Below are 8,479 nucleotides of genomic sequence, written 5' to 3'. Positions count from 1 at the left end.
ATCATACGATTATCGCTGTTATTTTACTTTATTTTGTATTATTATTATTTTAATCGGAACATATCGAAGAGCCGTCAGAGCACCAAACACCCTCAGATGGTGAGTAATCTCAGGGAGTTTTTTGTTAGGAAATCTTGTACTTTTAAAATAGAACTTCAGGGGACTTTTGACTAGAGTTCAAATTAAAATCACACTTTAAATATACATTTATGTTTTTGTAGTAATACAACAAACAAAAAAACAAACAAAAAAATGCAAATAAGTTAAATATTTGGTGAATATCCTAATAGTTTCCTCAGGAGAGGGGTCGTTCAGGATTGTGAATGTTTCAATAGGGGTCCCTGGAAAAAAGATTGGGAACCACTGCCTTACCTGCATGCCTTTCTTTCTTTCTTTAGTGGAACACAAAAGGAAATGTTAGGTAGAATGTTAGAGGTTGAGTAAGTGACAGAGTTTAGCAAATTATTGGATCCCTTAAACTTTTTGTTTATTGAACTGTAAAAGCAACATAGCACTCGTAATCATGCTATTGTACTGAATATCAGCACATCTGTGATTACTTGCAGCATCAAGTTATGGAAGCTTCAAATATAGAAACTTTTGACAGTGCACCTCTCTAATTCTTCTCATACATCTTTTAGAATATTTAGCTACAGCACCAGAGGGCATATAAGCTCGATGTGCATTATGAAAAATGAGTTTATTTAATATATGGTTTATTTGCTACTGCAGAGCAGCAGCCAAAAAACATTTATCAGAAACAACCTTCTGCAGCAGCCTTACTGTTTTCACCTCCATCATTACCCCTGGTGAATCACCAATGTATTTTCCATTGTGTAGACTGCAGCTTAAGAGATGTTTATGTTTCGGATATTGATGCCAGGATGAGTTGTTATTTAGTGGTCAGTTCCCTGGAGGGCTTTTTATTGTTTGTGCTCTGTCAGTGGAGCATTCAGTGGGATCAGAAAGTGAGCAATGCCTGTGTGTGAGCACATCGGTCCAGTCAGAGAATGGACAAGAATAGCAGACAATCCCTCTCATAAGAGCAGTGGAACTGTACTTTCATCATAAGATCCATCTATCATATTCAGCTAATGTCTGCTCTAGGTCACCATTGATCACTGTTCTGAATCTTCACTAAGGGCAAAACAAAGAATCCAAGTTTAACTGATGCCAATTGTTTATGGTTGTAAAGAAATATATAGTCGATGAACTAGTTAAAAAATTATTGTTCTAATCTCCCCGTGATTCCCCGCAGTTTTTGTAGCTGTTCCAACTCCCTGAGGTTACACTCATCACCTGGTAGGGTGGAAGCAGCTTTAGTGTGTCTAACTCTTCAGTTCAGTCTTCTGCGGTGTGCATACACACACACACACACCCACACACACACACACACACACACACACACACACACACACACACACACACACACACACACACACACACACACACACACACACACACACATGTTGGTCTACCTATCATTATGAGGACTTTCCATAGACATAATGACTTTTATAGATTCTATCCTCTAAACCTAACACAACCCCTAAACCTAACCCTCACAGAAAACCTTCTGCATTTTTACATTTTCAATAAAACATTGTTTAGTATGATTTTTAAGCGATTTGAATTATGGGGATGTAACACAGTTCAAGGACGGGACAGACACAAACGTCAACTTAAGGGGTGAGTTTATTTTTCTTTGTTTGATAACGTGCAATGTTCAGCTTTCTGGGTCGGGTTCTCTCTCGTGCTCTGTCACTCCTGCCCTTTTATGCCGCTCTCCTCATGTTACTGAAATTAGAGACAGGTGTTAGTCATCATTTAGCTCAGGTGTGAGCCCTTACCGCTTTCTCTCCCGGACGGGCGCTTGACCACGCCCGCTGCCACATACCCCCACCGCCCGACTCAGGCCGGGCGTCATCCGCCTGCCTACCACTCCCCCATTTCTGGAGAGGAAGTCAGCGGCAGCCATCTGCACCCCGGCCTGTGGACCACCTTAAATTTAAAGGGCTGGAGAGCCAGATACCAACGGGTGATCCGGGCGTTAGTATCCTTCATCGCGGTGGAGCCACTGGAGTGGGGCGTGATCCGAGCAGAGGGTGAAGGCCCGCCCCAGCAGGTAGTATCGGAGGGTGAGGACCGCCCACTTGATGGCCAGACACTCCTTCTCTCACGGTGCTGTACTTAGTCTCCCTCAAGGAGAGTTTCCGGCTAATGTACAGCACCGGGCTCCTCTCCCTCCACCACCTGCGAGAGTCACGCCCCCAGCCCTCTGTCTGAAGCGTCCGTCTGTAAAACAAAAGGAGAGAGAAGTCAGGTGCATGCAAAAGCGGCCCCCACAAAGTGCAGCTTTAATCTGTATAAACGCCTGTTGGCACTGCTCCGACCATTGGACCGGATCTGGAGCCCCCTTTTTAGTAAGGTCAGTCAGCGGGCTGGTGACATCCGAATAATTAGGCACAAATCTTCTATAATAGCCAGCCAGCCCCAGGAACTGCCTCACCCCCTTTTTGGTCTTGGGTCTAGGGCAAGTCGCAATCGCCGCGGTCTTGTCAATTTGGGGTCGCACCTGGCCATGACCCAAGTGGAACCCCAGATACCGTACCTCCACACGCCCCCGCTGCCACAGTTCGCTTTCTGGGTCGGGTTCTCTCTCTCGTGCTCTGTCACTCCTGCCCTTTTTATGCCGCTCTCCTCATGTTACTGAAATTAGAGACAGGTGTTAGTCATCATTTAGCTCAGGTGTGAGCGCCCTTACCGCTTTTCTCTCCCGGACGGGCGCTTGACCACGCCCCCGCTGCCACAGGGGACACTATAAATATCCTCATAAATCACATATATAGCATAATAACCTTGTAATTACCAGTTTGTAACTTACAAAATTGTCCTCGTAAATCACAAAAACAGGCACGCACACACACACACACACACACACACACACACACACACACACACACACACACACACACACACACACACACACACACACACACACACACACACACACACACACACACACACACACACACACACACTAAGTTGTTTCCCCTAATGATGTCCCCAGGCACATACTGCATGCATGGATGTGCAGCAGTTTTTGCTGGTATGCAGTTATGTAGATCATAATAATATATGCTGATGTCACTTAGGACTCTATGGATACATTGCACAGCAGCAGAATATGATGGCTATTCCTGTTTCTGTTTTAGTGCTAAATACAGTTACATTCACACGCAGTTCATTCATACAGAGTTTGGTAAATCTGTGCTCCATCTTCATCAGAGATGGAGATAACGCTATCCAATCGTTTTTGGACTAGTCACTGATTTCCACATTAGCAACCAGGTGCGACTCAAATCTTGCGCTCTGCACTCAGTTTTACAAAAGCATTTGAAGCTGCATATGGTTAATTAGGATTTGACTAATTAACTTCCACTTCAGTTGGATTTATTTATTAGATTAGAACTTGTTAGTTGCCATCTTCAATATTTACTTTTATTACTGTCAGTATGAGTACAGGCATTATTCACAGCTATCACAAGAATAGAAAAGGGGCTTGACTTTGGTTCCCCTTCTGTCGCTCTCTCCACGTTGTGTCGGAGAAGCGACACTAGGGGTCTCTCTTGAGCGCCGATATTCACCTCTGACCTATTGAAAAGGGCCAATGAGAGTTGGCAGTCAGTATTTGCATACCCGGCCCCGCATACGGGTATTTAAGCGGGGCAAATACGGAAGTTTAGTCAGAAAATTTCTTCGGAGCCGATGGTCTGTCTGCAGTTTGCTGCGAGTTACACACCACTTTAAAAACGTTCCTGTTTCCTCTGACGATCTGCATGCTGTTGGATCTTGATGGCGCACAACAGCGGCTTTCTCCTTCACATTGCACGGTGTGCATTGTTGCCCCTGAGCGCTTCGACAGCGCAGACACACACAGACACTGTGTATTAAAAGAGTAAATTCGTATTAAAAGAGTAATTTCTCTAAAAGAGCAAAACACAGCGGCATTGAACGTCCTTTTCAGGATGCGTCTTTTTCAAGATGCCCTTCCGCCCCTGTGTTGTTCCTGGATGCGGTAGAGTGCTCGCCGGGTAGCCCCCCGCGAACCTCCCGTTCCCCGACACGCTCGCTGGTCCCCGTCTACGCTCGCGGCGATAGCGGCTCGCCTCACGGCCCGGCTGTCTATCCTCCTGAGCCCGAACCAGATGAGCTCGCCGCTGCATCGGAGAGTGTGATATCTGATGCCGAGGACTCCCCTGGACTGCCGACTTCGAGCCAGCAAGCCCAGGCTGAGGCCGACGCTCAGATGTCTGACATGCTTTCCCGAGCTGCCGTGAGCGTGGGGTTGGATTGGAACCCTCCATCCTCCCCACAGCCTTCACGGTTGGATGACTGGTTCCTGGGGGCACCGCGCCGTTTGCGGCCTTGCATCCCCCGGTCCCGTTTTTCCCGGAGGTGCATGACGAGCTGACGTCTACGTGGAGAGCCCCGCTCTCCGCCCGTCTAGGTGCCACCCGCTCCACTCCCACCACCCTCGACGGCGGAGAGTACCACGGATACGGGGCGATTCCCCAGGTCGATAGGGCAGTTGCGTACCATCTATGCCCCGGTAGCCCTACCTCCTGGCGTGGCCGCCCCGTACTCCCATCCAAGCCCTGTAGGACAACATCCTCGCTCAACGCGAAGGCCTACAGTGCGGCTGGACGCGCTGCCTCCGCCCTGCATGCGATGGCCCTCCTGCAAGTCCACCAGGCCAAAGCACTCAGAAACATGCACGGGGGTGGACCTGATCCTGATGTGCTGCAGGAACTGCGCTCAGCGACCGACCTCGCCCTGAGAGCGACGAAGGCCACAGCGCAGGCACTCGGACAGGCGATGGCCACCCTAGTGGTCCAGGAACACCATCTTTGGCTCAATCTGGTCGAGATGCGTGAGGCCGACAAGAACCGCTTCCTGGATGCACCTGTCTCTCAGATTGGCCTTTTCGGCGACACCGTCGAGGACTTCGCCCAACAGTTCTCTGCGGTGAAGAAGCAGAAGGGGGCCATCTCTCACTTCATGCCCCGCCGCAGACCTGCCGCTACGGGCCCTACCCCCGTCTGCCCGCCGAGGGCGTCCCCCTGCGAAGAAACCAGCTCCTGCTCCGCCTCAACCCGGGCCCAGCTCTCAGCCCCAGCGTCGAGCACCCCGCAGGCGGCGCACGCCCCCTGTCTCACAAACCCCCTCTAGGACCCGGAAGGCTCCCAAGCGTTCCTGAGACAGTCAACCCAGAGCTGAAGACGTTAGCTAAGGAGGTGGTAAGACCGCTCTGTCCCCCGGAGGAGGGCCGGGTGGAGAATCCTTTGTTTTTTCATTTGCCACACCCCCTGATGGGGGCTGTGGTACCCACATTCTCAATAAAAGAGCTATTTCCTTTGCCTCTGGGTCACCTGGCCCGCAAATGCCGTTCTCACGGCAATCTGCTTTCAGATTACGACAGTCCCGGTACACCGGACGCGGCGATCCCACCTTCCGCCTGCCCACGACTGTCCCCTGGCCGGCCGGTTCAGACGAGTCCAGAGGACGCCAGCATCAGACCTCCTCCTCAGTCACGAACCCGCCCCTGCCGGTGCGCGTGAGCAAGGTAAGTGCTTTGAGTCTATTCTCAGCACCTCAGCCTCAGGCCGCAACGAAGCCACCCGATGCTGCACTACCTGTTCCGCCCCGCTGCGAGGCCCCACCGGGTACGTCCAAAATACTCGTCCCTTTGGTGCCCCTAGCGCAGAGCTGGGAAGCGTGGCTTTCGCTTCCCAACGCATCACGCTGGCTGCACCGGACCATTCGACTCGGTTACACAATTCAGTTTGCCCGGCTCCGGCCCCCCTTCAGGGGCGTCCGCTTTTCCGCAGTACACGGCGAGCATGCCAGATCCCTGCGCATGGAAATCGCGACCCTCTTAGCCAAGAGTGCGGTAGAGCCCGTCCCTCCAACCGAAATGAGGAAGGGTTTCTACAGCCCTTACTTCATTGTACCCAAGAAAGGCGGCGGCTTACAACCAATCCTGGACCTGCGAGTTTTCAATCGGGCCTTGTTAAAACTCAGTTCAGCATCTAGATTGGTTCGCAGCGGTAGACCTGAAGGACGCGTACTTCCATGTCTCAATTCTGCCACGACACCGACCCTTCTTACGGTTCGCGTTCAACGGCCAGGCGTTTCAGTACAAAGTCCTCCCCTTCGGCCTGTCTCTGTCCCCTCGTGTCTTCACGAAGGTCGCAGAGGCGGCCCTTGCCCCGCTACGAGTAGCCGGCATCCACAGAGACCAGGTGCTCCGGCACCTCAGCCGCTTGGGGCTTCAGGTCAACTGGGAAAAGAGCAAGCTCACTCCGGTTCAGAGCATCTCTTTTCTCGGGTTGGAGTTAGACTCAGTCTCAATGACAGCACGTCTCTCAAGCGAGTGTGCTCAGTCGGTGCTGGACTGCCTCGCTTCCTTCAAGCCAGGCACAGTGGTCCCTCTAAAACTTTTGCAGAGGCTCCTGGGGCATATGGCATCCTCCGCGGCAGTCGCGCCGCTGGGGTTGATGCATATGAGACCACTCCAGCACTGGCTCCAGACTCGAGTCCCGAGACAAGCATGGCACCATGGCACGCATCGGGTAAGGATCACCCCCGCCTGCCTCAAAACACCCCGACCCTAGACAGACCTCTGCTTTTTACAGGCACGCAGCGGCGGGCCGTTGGAAAAGGGCCCCGCTGCGTTGGCACATCAATTGCCTGGAGTTGCTGACCATCCTTCTTGCTCTCAGGAAGTTCCTCCCGTTAGTTCGGGACAAACATGTCCTCGTGAGATTGGACAGCACCACGGTGGTGGCGTACATAAATCGCTGAGGTGGCGTACGCTCCCGCCACATGTCACAACTCGCTGCCGTCTCCTCCTATGGAGCCAGCAGCGACTCAAGTCGCTGCGTGCCACTCACATCCCCGGCAAGCTCAACGTCGTAGCAGACGCGCTATCACGACAACGCCTGCCCGGCGGGGAGTGGAGGCTTCACCCCCCAGTCGGTCCAGCTGATTTGGGAACGGTTTGGCAAGGCCCAGGTAGACCTATTTGCCTCCCAGGAAACCTCCCACTGCCCGCTCTGGTACGCCCTAACAGAGTCTCCCCTGTTAGACGCGCTGGCACACAGCTGGCCCTTGGGGCTGCGCAAGTACGCATTTCCCCCAGTGAGCCTTCTTGCACCGGTGCTGTGCAAGGTCAGGGAGGACGAGGAGCAAGTCACGTTAGTGGCCCCCTACTGGCCCACTCGGACTTGGTTCTCGGAACTCAGACTTCTCGTGACAGCTCCTCCCTGGTGAATTGCCCTGAGAAAGGACCTCTCTCTCAGGGACGGGGCATGCTCTGGCACCCGTGCCCAGACCTCTGGGTCTGGTCCCTGGACGGGATGCGGAAGAGCTAGCCGGCTTACTGGCGAACGTTGTGAATACAATCAACCAAGCCAGAGCCCCCTCTACCATGCACCTTTACGCCCTAAAGTGTGGCGCTTGTTCGCAGATTGGTGTTCTTCCCGAACTGAACGCCCGCAGAGATGCGCGATCAAGTCAGTGCTCCTGTTCCTACAGGAGAGGCTGGACAGGAGGCTGTCCCCATAGACCCTCAATGTGTATGTTGCCGCCATTGCCGCCCACCACGATCCTGTAGACGGCAAGTCTTTGGGTAAGCACGACCTGATCCTCAGGTTCCTGAGAGGCGCCCGGAGGTTGAATCCCTCCCGGCCAGGCCTAGTTCCCTCCTGGGATCTCTCGGTAGTCTTGGCAGGAGTCCAGAGACCTCCCTTCGAGCCGCTTGAATCAATTGGACTCAAGGCCCTCTCGCTTAAGACGGCTCTCGCGCTCGCGCTCGGACCTGCAAGCGTTCTCTGTCAGCGACACTTACCTGGAGTTCGGTCCGGCAGACACGTCTGTGATCCTAAGACCGCGACCGGGCTATGTGCCCAAGTTCCTACCACACCCTTCCGAGATCAGGTAGTGAACCTGCAAGCGCTGCCCCGGGAGGAGGCAGACCCAGCTCTTTCGTTGCTATGTCCAGTGCGCGCCCTGCGCATTTACCTGGACCGCACACAGAGCACCAGACGCTCTGAGCAACTCTTTGTCTGCTTTGGGGGACGGCAGAAAGGGAATGCCGTCTCCAAACAGAGGCTCGCCCACTGGGTTGTCGACGCCATCACACTGGCTTATCACACCCAGGCCGTGCCCCTACCCTTGCGGGTCTGAGCTCACTTAACAAGGGGTGTTACGACCACGTGGGCACTGGCCAAGGGCACCTCCCTAGCAGACATCTGTAGAGCCGCGGGTTGGGCAACACCCAACACCTTCGCGAGGTTTTACAGCCTCGCGTTAGTCGTTCGTCGTGTTTTCTCAGGTCTGAGCCCGTAGAACTTCGGTAATACGTGGACCGACCGGTCGGGTGGATCAGCTGTGCCCAGCGCCCTTTCCTGGCGTC

This window comes from Xyrauchen texanus, chromosome 27, assembly GCF_025860055.1.
Source record: "Xyrauchen texanus isolate HMW12.3.18 chromosome 27, RBS_HiC_50CHRs, whole genome shotgun sequence".
Lineage (NCBI taxonomy): Eukaryota > Metazoa > Chordata > Actinopteri > Cypriniformes > Catostomidae > Xyrauchen > Xyrauchen texanus.
Note: the sequence above shows the minus strand (reverse complement) of the source record.